A 22,331-nucleotide genomic window follows, 5' to 3' on the forward strand; every position below is an offset into this window, starting at 1 on the left:
ATACACAAGGGATATCCCAGTTGGGAATCACACCATAATGGCTACTTTTGCAGATGATACCGCAATTTTGGTACCCGACAAATGTGTCTCTAGGGGAGCAGTAAAGCTGCAATATGCCGTCGACACAGTCAGAGATTGGACCGAAAAATGGCGTATCAAACTCAATGAAACAAAATCTTCACATATAAACTTTACAAATAAAAAGATAAACAATATTCCAATATTCATTAATAATCAAGCTGTACCTTACGCCAATACGGCCAAATACCTTGGAATGACTTTGGATGCAAAGCTAAAGTGGAAAGAGCACATAAAAAAGAAAAGAGAAGAACTAAACTTGAAATATAGAAAAATGTACTGGTTACTTGGTAACAACTCTGATTTATCAACCCAAAACAAAATAATGCTGTATAATCAAGTACTAAAGCCTGTTTGGACCTATGGTATCCAATTATGGGGCTGTACAAAGAAAACAAATACCGAATTCATCCAAAAATTCCAAAACAAAGTCCTTCGTGGAATAGTTAATGCACCTTGGTACATAAGAAATAGCGATCTACATCGTGACTTACAAATAGAAACGGTTACAGAAGTTGTTAAAAAATACGCTGTATCGCATAATCAGAGACTGCAAAGTCATACCAATTCTGAAATGGTGTCCGTCTTGAATACAAGAAACCATGTTCGAAGATTAAGAAGAACCAAGCCTCATGAGCTTATGGTCTAAAAAAAACATGGGAAAGTATTAAAAGTTTAAACTTCCCCCAAAGTGATTTTACAAAGTTAAGAAAGAAAAATCTGATGTCGATCTCTCAAGATTGGTCCTGATAAAGAGGTGGTTTTAGTGGTTAAGAGTCCCACACTACTTGGTGTCGAATACTGCCAAGTGTCTTTTGAAGATTTCCTCCCGTCAAAAAAAAAAAAAAAAAAAAATATTACCGAAGCAAATAAACAAAATTATTGATCAAAGGAACCTTTGGTTTTATTTTACAGAAATTGTTTTGATTTCAGCTTGACGTTCGTGTAAAAATTGTTGTCAAATGACACACACACAATCGCAAAAAGAATTCGGTTTGTTTTCATGTTCCTTTTTAACACCAAAAATTCCATTTTTTTGAGGCGACTCTAAAAATTGAAAGGAATTCGACATTTGTAACAGAATAACAAAAGCGCCATTTTATTTTTTTTTTGCAAAGTCTGTCATGTCGTGTGTAGTGTCCCTTTGTTTTCTTTAATTATAAATAATATTTTAACCCCAAAAAAGGTATTCATCGCTGAAATGTTGGTTGGTGTGCTTCCGCAGCAATTTTATTATTTAAAAATTTTGTGTGTTTTCGTAGGAAATCATCTTCTCCTGCAGCCTGACACCACCACCACCCACGAACAACATTCAACCGAAAAAATTTGTGAGATTACATCAATTACTCTTGCCGCTTACCAGAAAATAATAACAAAAAATTTGTTTGTGAAAGTTAACAAAAAAATAAAACAATTTCAGTGAAAAAAAATTAAATCTTGTTCTTTTTTTGGTCGCAAATGCGAAACGTCATTTCTTTTTTTGTTCCTTTTTTTAGTAGGTTTTCGCTGCTCCGAATCGGGTACGACTTCGGCTCCATTTTCTCGGATAGAGAATTTCACCACACCAATATATATGCCATGGGCTCCGCGGTGATTATAATTTTCATACTAATTTGAGCCGCCGTTGGACCCGTTTCGTAGTCGAGCTCGGACTCACTTCGGAGCCGATTCAGACCGAGGTCGGACTCGTTTGTTTGCTAAATAATTAAATAAAAACGGAGTGTCCAAATAGAGAAATCAAACAGTGCCTATGTTCTGTAACTTAGTCGAGAACTTCTCGCATCGAAAAATTTTGAAACAAAAATTCCATACGTTTCTCTATTTGGAAAAATAACCTGTGTCTGTATCTCGATGTGAGAAGCAACCCTGTACATTTTTTATTCCATTGGAATTATTGGAAACTGTCAAAAAAAGGGAAAAAATATTTGTACCTTTGGCCATCAAAGGTCATATAGACATAGTTTTACATTAAATATCCCAAGGCTCGGTAGTCCGAAGGTAGAGCAGTCGGTCAGCGAGTGGAGGGTACCAAGTTCAAGTCACAGTTGTGGCATGTAAATTTTTCTTTTTTTTTTTTTTCTTTAATATTCTTTTTTTTATTTTAAAAATTTAAGTGATACAAAATTTAATTACCGTGAACACTTTTTCAGAAGTAAAATCTCACATTTAATGCATGATTATCAATTTTTTTTCAAATATCTTACTTTCTCGCATCCTTTTTTCTTGTGAGTAATTTTGGCAGTTCAATCGAGAAATTATCTCGATAATTTTCTTACAGACACAGTTTTATTCACATTTTTCCAGTCTGTCAAGCATTTTGATTCAGAAATGTTTCAAGGCGAGAAAATTTTGTTTATAGAAACAAACGAATGTGAGAAAATGATTTTTGTGTCGATTCACATTATTTTTGTTCCGATTTGCGTGTTTCATGCGAGAAATTTCTCGATGCGAGAGTTACAGAACGTAGGCACAGAACTCTGTTTTCTCGCTTGAACCTTTCAAGCAAACGAGTCCGACCTCGGTCCGAATCCGAATGGAAGGGTATTTTCTCGAATTTCCCAATTGGGCTTTTAAGCAATCTGTCTTTGTCTTTTTCCTTTCTATTATAACTGTTTATTAAAGAAGTACAAGAAAAAACCAACCAATCAAATCAAAGCAATTCTGAGGAAAACAAACGCATACATGCATAATATATAAACACATGCATGCACAAGCATAGTGCCTGGCTACACAGTGATTTTTCAATCGATTGAAAAATCACATGCGTTGGCTACACACTGTTGTGCCCAATCACGTTCCACTTTTACATTTTCTAGGAACAAACGTCAAAAAGAGGAAAAATTTAGCAATGGAACTCTACTACCCTCAGAAAATTCAGTTCCCTTCGTGAGCATCTTCCCCCTTCACTCCTCATCCCTCTTGCCTACAAACTCACTGCTTAGGCGATTGAAAAATCACCGTGTAGCCAGGCACATACACATATACGCTCAAAAATTTTCAAAACTTCCTCAAAATTGAAATGTCAATTTTTTTTTCATTTTTCGAACTTCCACTTCCCGGTTGCACATTGAAAATCGCGACTTGCAAACACAACAATTTTCATATATAATTTTTCATAGTAAATTTTACATATTTTTGTATTATTATTTAATATATTTTAAAAACAATTAACTAAACAAGACACGACACGAGACACTTCACAAATGGAATAACAAAATGACGCTGTTTTTTTTGCCCTTGTCTTTCCTACGTTCTTTTTTCCTTTTCACTCTTTTTCACCACGCTTCTCCTTCGACTTTGTGTTCATACACAAAAAGTTGCAAGTGTGTGAGTGCAACCTCGATTTTCTCGGTCGGAGTGTCTTTTCTGAACTCCGTTTTCTTGCTTGAAGGGAAAGTTTTTTTTTTCTTCGACACTGACGTTTGGCTTAAAAGCCCAATCATCTGGATCGAAATTTTGATTCAGATTCAATTCTATCTTCAAATCGACTATATAAACTTGGTAACCCTTCAAGCAAGAAAACGGAGTTCAGAAAAGAAACTCCGACCTCCGATCGAGAAAAGCGGGGTTGCACTCACACACTTGCAACTTTTTGTGTATGAGCACAAAAGTCGAACGAGAATCGTGGTGAAAAAGTGCGAAAAGGAAAACACCATTATGATAGAGACAAGTGCAACCCCATTTTGCAAATTTGTTTAAACGTCAAAATTAATAAAACAATAAAAAAAAAAGTAAGTAAGTGAGCGAGTGGAGGAAGCGAAAGGTAAATCAAAATATCGGCAGTGTTATAAATTTTGTTCTAGCGTTTTATTACTATCAATATATTTTCCTACTGCCCTTCAAGCAAACAGGTCCGACCTCGGTCCGAATCCGCTCCGCCTGAGGCGGAGCTGAGTCCGACTTCGGATCAGAAACTGGTCCGAAGGCGGCTCAAATTAGTATGGAAATTATAATCACCGCGAAGTCGATTGCATATGTATTGGTGTGGTGAAAATCTCCATTCCGAGAAAACGGAGCCGAAGGCGGACCTGAGCCGGAGCAGCGAAAACCTACCAGAAAGAGGAATAAGAAAGGGATGACATTTCGCATTTGCGACCAAAAAAAAAACAAGATTTATTTTTTTTTTTTTCACTGAAACTGTTTTATTTTTTATTTTATTTTGGCAAACGAAATTTTCACAATAAATACAATATAAAATACAATACATTTTTTTTCATTTTATTTCATTTGATGCTGCTGCTGTTGTTCGTGTTTTTTTAGATACCCAATCGCATGTTTCACCTTCTAGATTTTTCTTCATCATTAGAGATTATATCTACAACACAAGAAGAAACAACATTTTAACCCAAACACTTTGAGCGATATATAAAACATACCTTTTTTGTTTTCCATATTGTTTATAATTTAATAAAATTGTTTATAATTAATAAACTAACATTATACAAACAACGACACGAGACACGACGCGACGCGACCAAACACCAACAAAAAATAACAAAATGACGCTTTGGCTCTTGTTGGCTCTTGTTGGCCTTGTCTTTCTTTTCCTTTTCTCATTTTTCTCCACGATTCTCGTTCGACTTTGTGTTCATACACAAAAAGTTGCAAGTGTGTGAGTGCAAGCCCGATTTTCGCGGTCTGAGGTCGGAGTTTCTTTGTTGAACTCAGTTTTCTTGCTTGAAGGGTGATTCTTAAATATAATAACAATCAAATAACAATTTTTCTGTTCATAGGCACATTCTCAAAAACCACCCGGCCACCACTCACTAAGTGGAGGGAATACTGGACATCCATAGGTTCACCAACAACAGTAGCAACAACAAATTAAAAGCTTTATGTTATTTAATATTTATTTTAATATTGTATTTATTGTAATTTCTTTTGCTACAAAAACATTAAAATAAAAAAAAAAACAATTTCAGTGAAAAAAATTAATACAGGATTGTTTTTAGGTTAGAAATGTCAAATATATTCGATACTCGAGTATCGATCGATGTCTAAATGCCGGACGTCATTCGTTCCGACTTCGCCTCCGTTTTCTCGGAATGGAGATTATCACCACACTAATACATATGTAATCGACTTCGCGGTGATTATAATTTCCATACTAATTTGAGCCGCCTTCGGACCAGTTTCTGATCCGAAGTCGGACTCAGCTCCGCCTCAGGCGGAGCGGATTCGGGCCGAGGTCGGACTTGTTTGCTTGAAGGGAATGGAACGGTTTGAAATTAAAGCCATGTACATAAATTTCGAAGTGCACCAAAACTAGTTACCAGTCTGATTGGAGAATAAACAAGTAAAAAGTTGAGAAAAATGTGTTTTATTAATTTTAGAACTGTGTTTTGTTTGCAATTTTAAGTAAAAAAATTAAATACATGTTATGCAAGGTTGTTAACCATAAACACAAACCAAAAAGAGTATTTAAAAATTAAAAAAATTGATCGTAAGTTTTTCATGAAACAGTACCAAAATGTTTTCCCCTTTGACTATATTGATTGCATTTGAGTGGTATTTCTTGAATATGAGAATCTAGAAATAAAATATTAAAAGCAATTGAATATGAGAATCTAGAAACAAAATATTAAAAGCAATTCCAAAAAAAATGTTCAATAAAGAATATTCGCCGGTGTACGTGACTGTTTCTGCTTGTTAAATTCATTCGAATTTTGTTTATTTTTTTAACATTCATAATTCTTTTACCTGCTTATGTTGTATTTTGTGCATACATCAGTCGTTTTAGATTAAAAAAACCGCAGTGTTAAATAAGAACATTATGATTTCTCATGAAGTTTAGCTGACCCACAGTTGACACAAGTTTTGTATAAATCTGGTCGCAGGCTCTTTTTGTTTATGCATTTTCTCCCTCCAACGACATATATATATACCTACTGTCGCAAGAATAAAAAACGCTTCGCCGGCACTAAACTATTTTGAATGTTCATGAAATTGTATAATTTCTTTTAATGAATATGTGAATAAAGTAACAGTAGAAAGAAAGCATAGTCGGAAAGTCGATAGCAAAAAGAAAAAATATTTCGCAAATGGGCAAATTTGGTCGGAACGTGGACATCTGCGACCAAGAATGGCTTTTTTGTTTTTTGATTTAATTAAGTTTGAATTATATTTTGCAGAGGTTGTATCTTTTGACGTACCTCAAAAACGGATAAAATACTTTTTGCATCTAACTTTTTATATAGATTGTCTCAATAATATAACTTAAACATGTATTTTAAGTGCAAAAAATGATACTCTGTCATTCTTGCCTGAGTCTGAAGACCTTATCTTGATACAACCAATAGAACCCAAAATAGGTAGGTATAAGCTTTTAACAACTGCAGTTTCAAGTCTATTTTGTAAGTTTTTCTGTTTAATTTTGTGTTAGTTTAAATATGTCGGGCTATATGGCTATTTTTTAATTGCCTAACCAGCCAGGCTGTAGGCAAGAGGGGTGATGGTTTTCTCTTTTTTTGTTCCTAGAAAATATACCACTGCCAATCGTATGAAAACACTCGAACAAAATCTGGAAACTGTTATTATTTTGAGTTCTATTGGCAGATATTCAAGATTGAAATTTTCAGACTAAAAATATGATATAAAACAGAGCGGCCATTCCAAAGTAACGGAGAGTACATATCTATTTTCTCAAAAATTGGTGAGACTAAATAGTCCAGTCATTTTAGTCATTTTTAACATGTGCGGAAATATTCCTAGTGGGCTGAATTTTGTTAAACACCTTTATTACGGCTCTTTAATGAAGATGTGAAAAATGGACATTCATATCGTGCTAGCTTAAAAAGTTATAAGGGTCAAAAGGTCACGAAAATCAGTTCTTCGCAAATATCTCGCGTCATTATAAAAATTGTTCGTCGTGAAATTTTCTACAACATATGTATGTCTACAGATTTAGATTTAGATTAGGGTGAGAGGTGAGATAATAACCTCCGAGGTGACGGCGACGTGTTTTGGTTTAGCAATTACAGTGACACAGTATGTGTTCTGCTGTTTCTTCGTCTTCGTTACACACTCCACGGGTATCGTCTTGTGTAAGCCCATGGTCTTGGGGTGTTTTTTTACTGAGCAGTGTCCAGTAAGGAAGCCTGTGGTGGTGGTTATTCGAATTTGGCTCCTGGTGAGTGTGAAGGAGTTATTTCGTTCTAGCGTGGAAGATGTTTGTTATACATTTTTTGGCGATGTAATAGTTGTATACAGTCCCGTACTAGCTGTGATGTGACTTCATTGCTCCTAAGAGCTAAGAGTGCGGCCTTGCTGTCAGAGGGAATACAAAGTCTATAAAATGTTTCTGCTTCCGTTTCGGGAGTAGAGCGCAGAGAATTGCATTCAAATACGAAAAAATACATATGTAAAAAAACATGTATGGTGGTAAAAAATGCAAAAAAAAAAAGACTTAGACGAGTAAATTTTTACATGTGCTACCAGTTTATGTAGATTAACCACAAGACTAAATGTTAAAAACAGTTGTTATTTGTAATTTTAGGACAGTAAAAAGAATGGTAATTAGTCCCAATCTTCTAAAATGGCTGAATTTTGAAAAGACACCTTTACCACATGAAAAGTTGAGTGGTATTTCTTGTTATTTTTGGATCAACGACCATTTAATTTTGATGTCCTTGGTGAGTTAAACTATCAGTTTTACATTCTGCGAAAGGAGAAACCATTTTTAGCCCAACTTAATAGTTAAAAATGATGTGTTAAGGGATGGAAGAAAGTAATCTACTATGATAATTATGATAATGAATTTCAAACGTGAAGAATGGTCATAATTATTTGTAAATGAATATTCGAGAAAATTTTCCTTAATTCTCTACTATTTGTGAACCAGTATACTCGATTTTTCAACAGGATCACGCCTCCTCCCACCAAAAATGCTCTATAAAATATTGGGAGGAGTGCAAAATTAGGAAATGCTCCAGTATCTGCCATAGAAAACAGACCCGAACCTTGTTGAAAATGTTTGGAAATGGCTACCCCGTACCGATAAAATTTGTGGTCATCGATGTTTAGACAAAAATATTTCCTTACCCACCATTTAACAATTCAGGGAAGAGATTCAGATAGATTGCATAAAGATATTTAACAATGCAATTCCTGGACAGTTTTGTTATTTTTTTATGAATAAAAAAGCCACTATACAAATAATAAAATGATTAAAAAACATTTTTAAGAAGAAATTGGTTTAAATTCATTTCATGGACCACTTTTACATCATTCTTTATGTGTACCTATTCTGATGAAACAAAAAATTAACTCAGTTTTTTGATATAAAATTCTTTGCCACAGAGAAACAAGAAAAATAACCACACCTTTTGAATTATTTTTTTTTGTTGATTCTGCTAACATCTTAAACAATGACTTGGCACCAAAAAATAATTATTTTTCCTACACTGTAAGGAATGAACGAATACTGAACATTTGAAAAGTTGTGTACCTATTCTGATGAAAAGGAGTGTACGTATACGCAACATAACTTAAAAATACATGGGATCAGCACAAAAAAGAGCGCTTCATTTAACTTCGCCTGACCAAAGTGCACTAAATAACGCCAAAAAAACATTTGGAATCAAAAATATTCACCAAAACTATGAATATGAATAATAACTTCGGCTCACAATCATCACAACCACCACCTGTTGCTGCTGTTGGGGCTGATGCCTTTGTACCTCCTGTTGTTGCATCTGCGTCTGCTGCTACTACTACTGCTGTTACTGCTGCCATAACTCCCGATGCATTTTCATGGTCTATATTTGACCAAAAACTGGGAAGTAAGCTGGAAGATGTCACAAAAAAAAGATGACTTATTACCTCTTCGTCAGGAAATCGAAAATCTTCGTAACGAGAACGTCATGCTTAAGGAAGACATAAATATAATGAAAACTCATTGACAGAACGTCCCGGTGTGCGAAGTGGGTTGCAGAGCACTAACTTAAAACTGGCTGTGGACGAATTCCATGACATATGTTCCCGAGTGCTTAGAATAAACGTAATAGTCATCGAATCTCGTCAATTAAAAACAAAAACGGACTCTCATATGTCTTTACAATGGAATCTGTACTTCATGTAAATAATATTATGAAAAAAAGCTTGGTGGTACAAACATATACATACATAAAAATTTCACTGCGGATGAAAGGGAGATGCGATTTAACGTACGTCAACTGAGCAAAAGTATTTTAAAGCTCGATAAAAAGTGAAAATTTGAGCCGTTAAAAATAACTTTAAGAGGTCTATCATCGGTGTTTTTTATTTTTATACATGATATGATGTGTTACAACAGAACTGCTAGACGATCAAAGTAAAAAAAATTTCGAGTAATTAAGCTTTTTAAATCGAAGTGTTTTTTCAATTTGACTGTTTCACTTTGGAATTTTGTGATGAGCAAATAAGTGAATAGAAAAATAAAACCACGACAGATTCTTATAGGAAATTTAATTCTCTACAAAAAAGGTCTCTTAGTAATTTTCCCTTAATTGAGTTCTGAAGAAGTTATTCACGATTTAAATCGAGAAAAAAATTATAAAATCAATTTTAAATCGTGAATAACTTCTTCAGAACTCAATTTAGGGAAAATTACTCGAATGAGCCGTATTCTGACGAAAATTTTCAATCAGATCTTTTTTGTAGGAAATTTAATTTTATATGAGAAAAAATGAACAGAAATTTTTTTTACTTTGATCGTCTAGCAGTTCTGTTGTAACACATCATATCATGTATAAAAATAAAGGACCACAGATGATAGACCTCTTAAAGTTATTTTTAACGGCTCAAATTTTCACCAAATTTTTTTTTCATCATCCTGAACAAGATTTTCGAAGTTACTTTCAAAAAAAAAAATATTTTATTTTTTTGGCCCAGTCTAATAAACCCTTCAACTGGAATAGTGGTAGCTTCGTTGCCAAACAACATAAAGACTCTGATTTTTTGAGAAGTTTAGTGCAGAGGGCTAACTTCCAGTGCAATGTGATTGTAAGACTCCGATGCTGCTTCTACGTCCAGGAAAAATTAGCAACTAGAAAGACCTCAATCTTAATGTTTTGATACCATTGCCTGGCTGCTCTCCTGGAGTATTTTGGGTTATTATCTTGTTGAAAGACCCATTTAAGGGGTATTTTGAAGTCGACGTATGGCAGCATACTGTATTACAAGATATCAAGGTACCACTGCTGGTTTATTATAGTTTTAATCTAATATAATAGACCAAGTCCGTAGTAGAACAAGTTTCTCCATAATACCCCTTAAATGGATCTTCCAATAAGATAATAACCCAAAATACTCCAGGAGAGCAGCCAAGCAATGGTTTCAAAACATTGAGATTGAGGTCTTGAAGTGGACTGCTTAGTCTCCCGACCTCGATCCTTTCAAGAATCATTGCGAGGATATAAAACAATTAGTTTATAAAGCAAAACCGAAACATAACGGCTGTTATGGACCGTTGTTGAGCAGGTTTGGTGAGCTATAACACCTCACAGATCTGAGGGACTTGTCGACCCCATAAAAGGTTTTTGCGAAGCCGTAATTAAAAATAAAGGTCAAGGGAACAAATGCTAGCGTAAAATACCGTTTATTTGAACTTTTTGTGCCTTTGTTTTATTTAAATTTACTAAAAAAGAAAATCACTGCTATTATTTTGACCGCTTAATTTTTAGGTTAATTTTGTTTTTGGATTATTGCTTAGCTATTAGCAATATATTAAATTTCATTCATACTAAAAATTTATCTGGAATGTATCTGAAATAGTTTTACTAAAACAAAAATCCAACATCGAAACTCTTTTTATGTTTTATGTTTTACTTAAAATATTTTTCGATGCACTGCTATTTTTTTGACCGCCACTGTATATAAATAAGTTTGATATGATTTAATGATAAAAAAATGAATTTCCACATTTCTTATATTTCTTATATGATGATTATATTATGTATGTTGTATTGGGAAGATGCTGAAAAGTTTACAGTGCTGGTCGCACAAGCGGTGGTTGTTTGTTTGGCTTTAAAATAAATATAATTTTAAATTCAATAATTTTTCTGGTAATTTTGCTCTATCTGCTGAATTCGATGATAAAAATTTCTACTTCATACCTCGATACTTAAATTGCACAAGGTGGGCGAGTAATTTTGTAAAGTTTGAAGAGTTCTTAGGTAGCATGAGATTTGAATCCTTTTGCATCGTAAGTGATTTAAAAGCTCGAACGGCTTATGGTCAAATTATTGATGGAAATTTTTTGAAAAGACTTGCCTTTATTTCTCAACAGAGAAAATCAAAGGATAAGGTAGCAGATGCGAAAAAGAAAAAATTTTTGGAACTTTTTGAAAATATAGGTGGTGTTATCCTGAATGGAAGAGTGCAAGGTGATGAAGATGGTGAATTAACATTTTGTGGCGTAATGGGTAATTCAACCATCGATTATGGTGTATGCTCGTTTGATTTTCTAGGGTTGATTAACAATTTTTCGGTTCAGAGTAAGCCATATTCGGATCATATGCCTTTAACATTGAGTTTTTCCCCACCCCTACCATTAACTGCTAAAGTAAGTCATTTAGCTCTTGACAAAAATTTAATTTGGTTCCCCAATATGAGTTCTAAGTACACTCAAGTATTAATTCGTCTAGCTAACTGAATACATTCAAGCAAATGAATCTATTGATGTGAAAGTTAGTAATCTAACTAATAAAATAAAGACAGCTGCTGGTGCTTTTAGAAAAAGAACAAAAATTTTTGCGTGCAAGGAAAAAAAATGTTAAAATCGCTTCGTCTCTTTCATTTGTATAATTTAAGCATTTATAAAAACCAAAATGTTCAATAATTATAAATTTGCAAAAGTTAAAAAGTTGCTTCATCAGCATGCAAACATTGAAAAAAAAAAAACAGTGTTAGAAATTCGAGCGATTGGTGGAAATTGGCAAATAAATTGAAAAGTACCTTGCCTAAATAGAGAAGCACTCTTCAGATTGTTGATTTTTATAATCAGTTTAAGCCCTTATTATCACCTCCTGAATGTGAACAAGTTTCTTGGGCTATGACAGAGATAACAGACCCTTTCCTTGACTCACCCTTAGAGATGTGGGAGCTTTCATATGTACTGCAAAAAGTTAAACTTAAGAAGGCAACTGGCAAGGACAGAATATTTTAAATCTGCTTTTGATGCATCTTCTTCTTCTTGTGATACTTATTGTAATACTTCTACTGTTGATGAGTTTTTACATCTTAATTCAATTGACTTTGCTATTTCTGAGGCAACTATCTTAGAGTACATTAAAAAATAGATGATTGTTTAAGTCCTGGTCCTGATGGTTTTCCCGCTTTTATGTTAAAAAAATGTGCAATGTCCCAAAAGTAATGGATCAAACGAAATATGCTGATAGGCCAACATAAGGGCTCTCAGAATTTGGTAACTTGTTTATCCCAAATCCTTACGGTTTTCGGTTTAATGCAGTTTTTGTGAAATTTCGAAAAATCCCGACTTTGCATCAGTATTTTGCCTCCTCCGCTCATAATTAATTTTTGTTTTTTACAATTCTTCCACTAAAACATTGCCTAATAATAGGAAATAATTAATTAATCAAAATATTTTTTATTTCATTCGCCATTTTGCTGCAAATTAATTAACAGTTTCATGTTTTATAAAAACTCAATTTCTTACTTTTATTTCAGAGCAGCATCCCGAAAAAAATTTGTATGGTGTGATACTGGTTTATTATTTTAAAAACTTGCCGTGTTATTGCAGTTTTCAAAAATGTATAAAAATTTCCAAAGTTGAAATTAGAACGAAAGATATTACAATTTAAATGCAACAAAACAGGACTTTTCAGAGAAAAAAAAACAAACAAAAATCGAAACTTTTATTCAAAAAGAAATAAACAAACAACAGTCGAGAAAATGTGTTTATTTTTCTTTGTTATTTTTCTCTGAAAAGCCCTGTTTTGTTGCATTTAAATTGTAATATCTTTCGTATCTTTCGTTCTTCTAACGGCAAGTTTTTAAAATAATAAACCAGTATCACACCATACAAATTTTTTTCGGGATGCTGCTCTGAAATAAAAGTAAGAAATTGAGTTTTTATAAAACATGAAACTGTTAATTAATTTGAAGCAAAATGGCGAATGAAATAAAAAATATTTTGATTAATTAATTATTTCCTATTATTAGGCAATGTTTTAGTGGAAGAATTGTAAAAAACAAAAATTAATTATGAGCGGAGGAGGCAAAATACTGATGCAAAGTCGGGATTTTTCGAAATTTCACAAAAACTGCATTAAACCGAAAACCGTAAGGATTTGGGATGAACAAGTTACCAAATTCTGAGAGCCCTTATGTTGGCCTATCAGCATATTTCGTTTGATCCATTACTTTTGGGACACCCTGTATATACTCTTTAATCAATCTTTAAAAAACTGTAAATTTCCGACCCTTTGGAAAAATGCACTACTTATCCCTACTCACAAGAAAGGTAAAGAAAACTTAGTTTTAAATTACAGACCAATAGCTAAACTATCTGCTATTCCTAAAATGTTTGAATCTATTATTTGTGATAATTTGTCTTTTCATTGTACCTCCGTTTTATGTGACAAATAACATGGCTTTGTTAAAAAGAAATCCACTGTAACAAATTTGTTACAGTTTACTACATTTTGTACTGACGCGTTTGAAAAAAAAACAACAAGTTGACTGTATTTTTACTGACTTTAGCAAAGCATTCGACAAACTTAGCCACCATGTAAAAAAGATAGGTTATATAGTGTTGTTTTTAAGAGTGAACGTTCTAAATGTTTTACAGTTAACTCCGGTGTTCCTCAGGGTAGCCATCTTGGTCCGTTATTATTTGTACTATTTATTAATGATCTTCCGTCAGTTCTAGTTAATTCTATGTCTCTTATATATGCCGATGATGTACAAATTTTTCGTACAATTAACTCTGTTGAAGACTGTGATATTTTACAAAAAGAACTTAAAAGTTTCTGGGAATGGTGCAATATTAATGGTTTAGTTTTAAATATTGACAAGTGTAAAACAATGTGTTTTACACGCAAGAAAAATGTGATTGTCTTTAATTACTCTATTAATTTGTCATCAATGTATAATCTGACTAGTTTTACTGACCTTGGGATAGTGTATTGACCATTTTGACTACATTATTAAAAAAGCTAACATGACACTTGGTTTTATCAAAAGATTTGCTCGAGAATTTCGTGGTCCTTATGTTTTGAAAACTCTATATGTCTCATTCGTAAGATCCATTTTAGAATATGGTTGCGTTATAAGGGCTCCATATTATGCGGTTCATATAAATAGATTGGAATCCGTTCAAAGAAGATTTATGAGATTTTGCTTAAGATTTCTACCATGGTCAAATCAAATTAACTTGCCACCTTACGCTCAACGTATTAAACTAATAAATCTTCCATCTCTAACTAGTCACAGAGCGTAGCTACAATTTTGTTTTATTGTCGGGATAATCAATGGATCGATTTCAGCTCCATCGATCCTTTGTCGATTGAATTTCATTGCTAGTCAATATAGTTTGAGAAGGCAGTTGCCAATTTCTAACATTTACAGTAGATCAAACTACGGTGCTAATAGTCCTTTAAATCTTTTAATTAATATTTACAATAAAAATTCAAATATAAATAACTGCAGCTATGACAATGTTAAATCACTAAACTTTAGAAAAATATTCTTTATTCATAATAATCCATAATGTACCTTCATTAGATGTAAATTTTTCTTTTATTTTTCTTTTGTAATAACGTAATGTATAATATATAATTATAATTTTAGTTTTTAAGAAAAATGTAACTATATATCGTTAGTATTTAACGAAATAAACTAAACTACTTGTGAAAGAATCAGTTATGAGTTTTACAAAAATGCTCCATCCTGTTTTTTTTTTAGAAGAAGTACTTACATACCTTGCTTAGCAAAATATTTCTTACCGGTGAAATTCCAATCTCTTTTCGGAGTTCAATAATTAAGCCTTTATTAAAGAAAGGTGATCCTAATAATATGTGAAAATTATAGAGATCTTTCTCTTTTGGACACATTATACAAAATTTTCACATGGCTTATCCTAAATAGAATAAACGGCTGGATAGATGATAATGATATTCTTTGTGATCGACAACATTTTTAATTTAACAAGCATCGTCCATTTAAATAAAAAAAGGAAAAAAAAAAATACATTTCCTTTCTTGGTTGATTTTTCACGTGTAGTCGAGTCAAATTAGACATAAAATTTGTAAAATCTCGGAATCCAGGGAAAGTCGATACATCTGAAAAACGAGTATAGGGCTGCATTATAAAAGGGTCAAATAAGAAAGTTAAAAAAAAAAATTTCACCGCTCTCGATTACAACAGTTTTTATGGACCGTTAACTGTCATTCCGTATGCAAGCGTCAATCGGAATTGCTGTCTCATTTTAGATTTCGATCAAACTTTGTAGGGATGTTCTCTAGGACTGTAAGGAAGCAAATCCATGATGATTTAATTTTAAGTTGCGTGGTTTCCCCGCTACCCGCATTCGAACTTTTTCAGAAGGTCATTTTTATGTTATTATAGCTTTGCGTCTACTAAAGATATCTTTTTGTTTGAAACGCCATTTTAAAGCTTAAGAGTAGTAATTTTTGAATATATATTAAAAAAATACGTAATAATTATCCCTGAATTAAAAATAATTTTTGAAAAACTGGTAATTTTGCTGATTTTTCATGGTTTTTGACTGGCTCCAGAAACTTGGCTATTATATGTAGGAAGCTTATACTTACCAAATATTAAATATAGATATTTTTCAACAAAATAAATCTAAAATGAACTCGATGGCTGTACTCCTTATGTAAAAATTTTAAGTTCAAAGTATTGAGTATTTTAAAAAAGCTAATTTATATACTGTCATTTTCTACGATTTGACTAAACGAAGAAATGTGAAACTCACAGTGTGTTAAGCTGATGTTCAATTTAATACAAGAAAATGATTAAATCTAGCCTTTTTTGATGAATCATTAAGGGGTTATATCTAGTTGTCAGTGCAAAAAAAACCTTCTTTTTTGTGAATTTTTTGTGAAGAGGCATTTAATTATATAAACATAAAGAATACATATCCATATAGCTGTTTATTTAAAAAAATAGTGGGTTCCGTTATTTTTGTAGTAGATCTCCTAGACGACCTCCAAAAAAAAGGTGTCTGGCGGTGAGCAAAATTTCTCCGAAACCGCTAAAGTGATCGGCTTGAAATTTTTACACAATTTTCTTAGATACTCTTGTCAGGTAATGAACGAAGAAAAAAGGTTTTTGACAATAATTCGATTTTTTAAGCCACTTTAAAGTGTAAATGTTCGTGAAAAACAACGATTTTTTCTTTGGGAAGCCGCCTTTTTGTCAAAAAATCAAAATTTTGACTATTCCTTCGTTCATTACCTGCATTCGTCTATCTTGAAAATAAATCTTTTTTTTTTTTTTTTTTAATTTTAAGTGACTTGGATCAGAGATATCTTGTTCACCGCCAGACACCATTTTTTGGAGGTCGTCTAATAGATCTACTACAAAAATAACGGAACCCAATATTTTTTTAAATACACAGCGAATTCTTTTAATACATTAAATTTGATATATGAATGTGTATTCTTTATGTTTATACAATTAAATGCCTCTTCACAAAAAATTCACAAAAAAGAAGGTTTTTTTGCACTTACAACTAGATATAACCCCTTAAAAAGTTATAAGATTCCAAAACCAAAAACACAATCTTTCCCATGTAAATCATATGGGAAATAGAAATTTGCGATGCGGCAGTACTTTATATTAATATTAAGGACTGTAACTTTGACAGTATGTTTTTTTCGTCATTTCCAACAATATTTTCGATACAACTATGAACAAAAAAAAAATATTTTTTTTTTGAATCAGTCTATTAACAATACTAATAAAGTATCAAACGATCTTAATGAAATACAACGAAACGTACGTAGTAAAAGTTTTTCCCAAGTTTAAGTTCATTAATTGCCACCGAACGTCCAAAATGCCCATTCTTCGGAAAAAATCTAGTCGACACCAAAAAAGGATTAACTTAAGGGCTTTCAGAATTTGGTAATTTGTTTATCGTAAATCATTTTTAATCTCGTGTACCATTTAACATCACAAAAAAATACAAAACAAAAAAAAAGGAAATTGAATGAAATCAAAAAAAAAAAAAAAAGAAATGGAGATATGTAATTTATTTTTATTTTTTAATACAAAGAAGCTTAGGCCTAGAGAGGAGACCATTTAAAAAAAAAATGTGCCATCAACTCTACCTCTAGGGTGGTATAGAAACGAGTCTATGGGGGGTTTTCGAACAAATAATTCTAACATGAAATAAACCGAAACACATATATACTCCAGTCAAAGCGTCGGAAAAAAGGGCCTCACCTTGCGATGAGAGGCACTGTCAGTTTTTATTTCATGGATCGATAGGGGTATATTTAAAAGGCTTAAACCCAATTTCTCACCACCTGATCATTCTTTTTAGCGGAGTTATTCACAAAAATGCATTTTTTGGGATATTTTACTTCTAAGCTAATATCTTTGCTCCAGATTATCGTAGACCAAAAAGTAAACATACATTCTCTTCCTTATAATATTTTCTATCGTTGTATGTAATATCATTGTATTTGAGTGAGCAAATATAAAATGGCAGCCATTTAAAGTCAAATTCCTGTTGTTAAAAAACACATTTTTGTCATTATTTCGAAAAAAGCTTATATCATGATTGACATTTTTCTAACCTATTTTGTAGCCCTGTTCATGTCCTGCATTTTACAGAAAAAATCAGCTCTTTATCACCAAAGATGGCCGAGCTATTGATAAATGAACGCATGCAAAACCGGTGCGAAAACACCCAAAAATATCGTTTTTTGGGAATAACTCGACTTCAGAATGTCCTACGGCAAAAAATAAAGCAATAAATTGTTCGTTACAACATTTTCTATCAATTTAGTGCACAATCTTTTTGTTGAAACAAATAAAAAATAAGTAATATTAAGTCAAAGTCGTTTTTTTGTTTAGCAAACTCTTGCCTTATTATTTTGCAAACGGTGCGAGTATTGGCTAAGAAAATAAAATATTATTGTAGTCCTTTAAATTATCTACAATTCAAAAAAAAAATTAGCTCTCTACGACCCACACGAGCCGAGTAATTAATTTTTTAAAAAAGGTCCAAATGACCAACGAAAAAACATAAGACAAATTCTCTTATAATAAGAAACAATAAAAACAACCCCTCTCAATGAGAACTATTGTTCGACTTATAAACAAGGGAAATTTTTTTAAATTTTCTAACGGAATGATGCTTTCTTAAAATTATAATAGCTCGGCTCCCGTGGGTCGTAGAAAGCTAAATTTTTTTTTGAATTGTAGATAATTTAAAGGACTACAATAATATTTTATTTTCTTAGCCAATACTTGCACCGTTTGCAAATTAATAAGGCAAGAGTTTGCTAAACAAAAAAACGACTTTGACTTAATATTACTTATTTTTTATTTGTTTCAACAAAAAGATTGTGCACTAAATTGATAGAAAATGTTGTAACGAACAATTTATTGCTTTATTTTTTGCCGTAGGACATTCTAAAGTCGAGTTATTCCCAAAAAACGATATTTTTGGGTGTTTTCGCACCGGTTTTGCATGCGTTCATTTATCAATAGCTCGGCCATCTTTGGTGATAAAGAGCTGATTTTTTCTGTAAAATGCAGGACATGAATAGGGCTACAAAATAGATTAGAAAAATGTCAATCATGATATAAGCTTTTTTCGAAATAATGACAAAAATGTGTTTTTTAACAACAAGAATTTGACTTTAAATGGCTGCCATTTTGTATTTACTCACTCAAATACAATGAAATTACATACAACGATAGAAAATATTATAAGGAAGAGAATGTATGTTTATTTTTTAATCTACAACAATCTGAAGCAAAGATATTAGCTTAGAAGTAAAATATCCCAAAAAATGCATTTTTGTGAATAACTCCGCTAAAAAGAATGATCAGGTGGTGAGAAATTGGGTTTAAGCCTTTTAAATATACCCCCATCGATCCATGAAATAAAAACAGACAGTGCCTCTCATCGCAAGGTCAAATGACGCTTTGACTGGAGTAATAGGAATAAATGAAAAAATGTAATGTATCGGTGGGTGCATTTTGCACAAACATTAAAATAATAATAATAATAATGGGCGTGGCAATGGGCCGATTTAGCTCTTTAGTTATTTTTAAATCTTGTCTTGAGTGCAAGATTACAACAAATCCTGGAAAGTTCATCCAAATTTTGAACGCAGTTTCTGAAAAATCAACATTATAGAAAAAATGGGCGTTTTTTTATTTTGAAACTTTTCTTTCTCTGAAATCAATACACGCTCGAAATCGTTCGAGCCGTTCTCAAAACATTTAAACTAAATAAAAGAGGGCGTGGAAGTGAGCGTATGGTGTTCAAATATTTTTTTTTTTTTTTTTTTACCTCATAAGAATAAGTTCTTTTCATACAAATCGGTCGCACCGTTTACGAGAAACAAGCATTGAGAAAAGTGGGCGTTACTGAGATATCCGCCCCCATAACTCAGGTTGTGCAACAAGGGGTTCGAGGTCTCGAATTTGGATTTAAGTTCACTAAGTACCCCAAACTAAGAAAAAAAACTACAAAATTTCAGCCTGCCCCGAATTTTTTCCATTTGAAATTCTAGATTCAGTGCACTATACCGTTTATTTCTTCATGCAGTTTGAGAGCGGTTTGTGGTTTTCAGAAGGGAGGGAAGGGATCTAATGACAGGAATGAGGTTCGTAAGTTTTAACAGAAGTCAAAAAGAACATCTCAGGGGTATAAACCTAGAACTGAACAAAGACCAACAGGGAAACATCGTAGTAGAGACACAAGCGATGCTGAGAATATGGAAAGATTACTTTTGCAATCTCTACAATGGCGATGACGAAGCCCCGTCCAAAGACAGATTGCACCATTCAATATCGACGATGAAGGCCAACATTTTCCGTACCCCCGACCAAAAATGTGTCGTGCCCATACAAAAGTTTATCATATATATTTGCAGCCAAGTTTTTGGAGGTTTATTATTTTTTTTTTGTTTATGGCAGGAATAGAAAAAAAAGTTACAAATTAACAAATTGAAAAACCTATAACTTGTATTTTTTGCATAATTTATGAAATTAACATTTATTGAAGAAGACACTGGTTAGGAAAATTAATTTTTTTTTGTTATATAAACCAAAATATACTTTTCAGGACTGGTGTGCTGAACTCGAATCCGAAGTCAGAAAAATTCTATCATATCACGTTTTTGAAATATTTCCGTTAGAAAATCTGAAATTCGTTTTTTAGCAGTTTTTGAGGTTGGTGATTTAATTTAAATGAATTTGTGACAGTTTCTAAAAGAACTAAATGTTTTCTTTTAAAGCCCGTTTAAATCTTTTCAATATCTTTTTTCTACTTATCTTAAATTGAAGTCAACTTGTTTGGTTTATCTTCTCTATACAAAAAAATCGTATGTTTATTTGCGTTTCATAGCAAATCTCGAATAGTTTTGTCAATCGCTTTCAAACTTTGAAATAACGTTTTATTTGCATTTTCGTAACTTCTTATATCGGCGAGGTTGGTGAATACGCTATAATACACAGTAGAGCGTGGCCGGGTCAAGTAATTATAATATGCAGAAAAATATAATTTTTTTTCTTGTTCAGAACAATATGCAACACATTTTTAATTACATAAACAGCTTTTTGTTACTTGTATATTAGTCGAGTCAAATTAGACATAAAATTTGTAAAATCTCGGAATCCAGGGAAAGTCGATGCATCTGAAAAATGAGTATAGGACTGCATTATAAAAGGGTCAAATAAGAAAGTTAAAAAAAAAATTTTCACCGCTCTCGATTACAACAGTTTTTATGGACCGTTTACTGTCATTCCGTATGCAAGCGTCAATCGGAATTGCTGTCTCATTTTAGATATTGCTCAAACTTTGTAGGGATGTTCTCTAGGACTGTAAGGAAGCAAATCCATGATGATTTAATTTTAAGTTGCGTGGTTTCCCCGCTACCCGCATTCGAACTTTTTCAGAAGGTCATTTTTATGTTATTATAGCTTTGCGTCTACTAAAGATATCTTTTTGTTTGAAACGCCATTTTAAAGCTTAAGAGTAGTAATTTTTGAATATATATTAAAAAAATACGTAATAATTATCCCTGAATTAAAAATAATTTTTGAAAAACTGGTAATTTTGCTGATTTTTCATGGTTTTTGACTGGCTCCAGAAACTTGGCTATTATATGTAGGAAGCTTATACTTACCAAATATTAAATATAGATATTTTTCAACAAAATAAATCTAAAATGAACTCGATGGCTGTACTTTTTATGCAAAAATTTTAAGTTCAAAGTATTGAGTATTTTAAAAAAGCTAATTTTTATACTGTCATTTTCCACGATTTGACTAAACGAAGAAATGTGAAACTTACAATGTGTTAAGTTAAGAGTACGAACTAAATATACTATTAATTCCATGCTTCTATCTTATGTCAAACATAGTGCAATCATAGCCTTAAGTAGGGGTTATTTTGGCTTTTTAGCATTTTTGCGAATTTTCAAACAAGCGGTACACTAAGAAGATATGAAAATAACACAATTTTATTTAGAGGACTTAAAGTTAAAAGTTTCAACTTAACACACTGTTAGTTTCATGTTTCTATCTTTAGTGAAATCGTAAAAAATCATAGTATAAAAAAATATTTTTTCAAAAAACTCAAAACTTTGAACTTAAAATTTTTGCATAAGGAGTACAGCCATCATCATTCATTTTAGATGTAATTTGTTGAAAAATATCTTTATTTAATATTTGGTAAGTATAAGCTTCCTACATATAATAGCCAAGGTTCTGGAGCCAGTCAAAAACCATGAGAAATCAGCAAAATTACCAGTTTTTCAAAAATTATTTTTAATTTAGGGATAATTATTACGTAATTTTTTAATATATATTCAAAAATTACTATTCTTAAGCTTTAAAATGGCGTTTCAAACAAAAAGATATCTTTAGTAGACGCAAAGTTATAATAACATAAAAATGATCTTCTGAAAAAGTTCGAATGCGGGTAGCGGGGAAACCACGCAACTTAAAATTAAATCATCATGGATTTGCTTCCTTACAGTCCTAGAGAACATCCCTACAAAGTTTGAGCAATATCTAAAATGAGACAGCAATTCCGATTG

The 22,331-nt window shown here is 32.3% G+C and overlaps 1 protein-coding gene across 1 annotated transcript in view; it reads left to right on the forward strand.

Annotated features, from left to right (window-relative positions):
* Window positions 1-13,522: 13,522 nt before the first annotated feature.
* The window catches only part of LOC129908808 (uncharacterized), a 208,149-nt gene continuing 199,340 nt past the window's right edge, over window positions 13,523-22,331 (forward strand). The window contains exon 1 of the mRNA XM_055985573.1: window positions 13,523-13,540. The gene's annotated coding sequence lies outside the window, so the exon portion shown is untranslated. The remainder of the gene's footprint in view (window positions 13,541-22,331) is intronic.

The sequence above is a fragment of the Episyrphus balteatus genome, chromosome 2 (genome assembly GCF_945859705.1).
Source record: "Episyrphus balteatus chromosome 2, idEpiBalt1.1, whole genome shotgun sequence".
NCBI lineage: Eukaryota > Metazoa > Arthropoda > Insecta > Diptera > Syrphidae > Episyrphus > Episyrphus balteatus.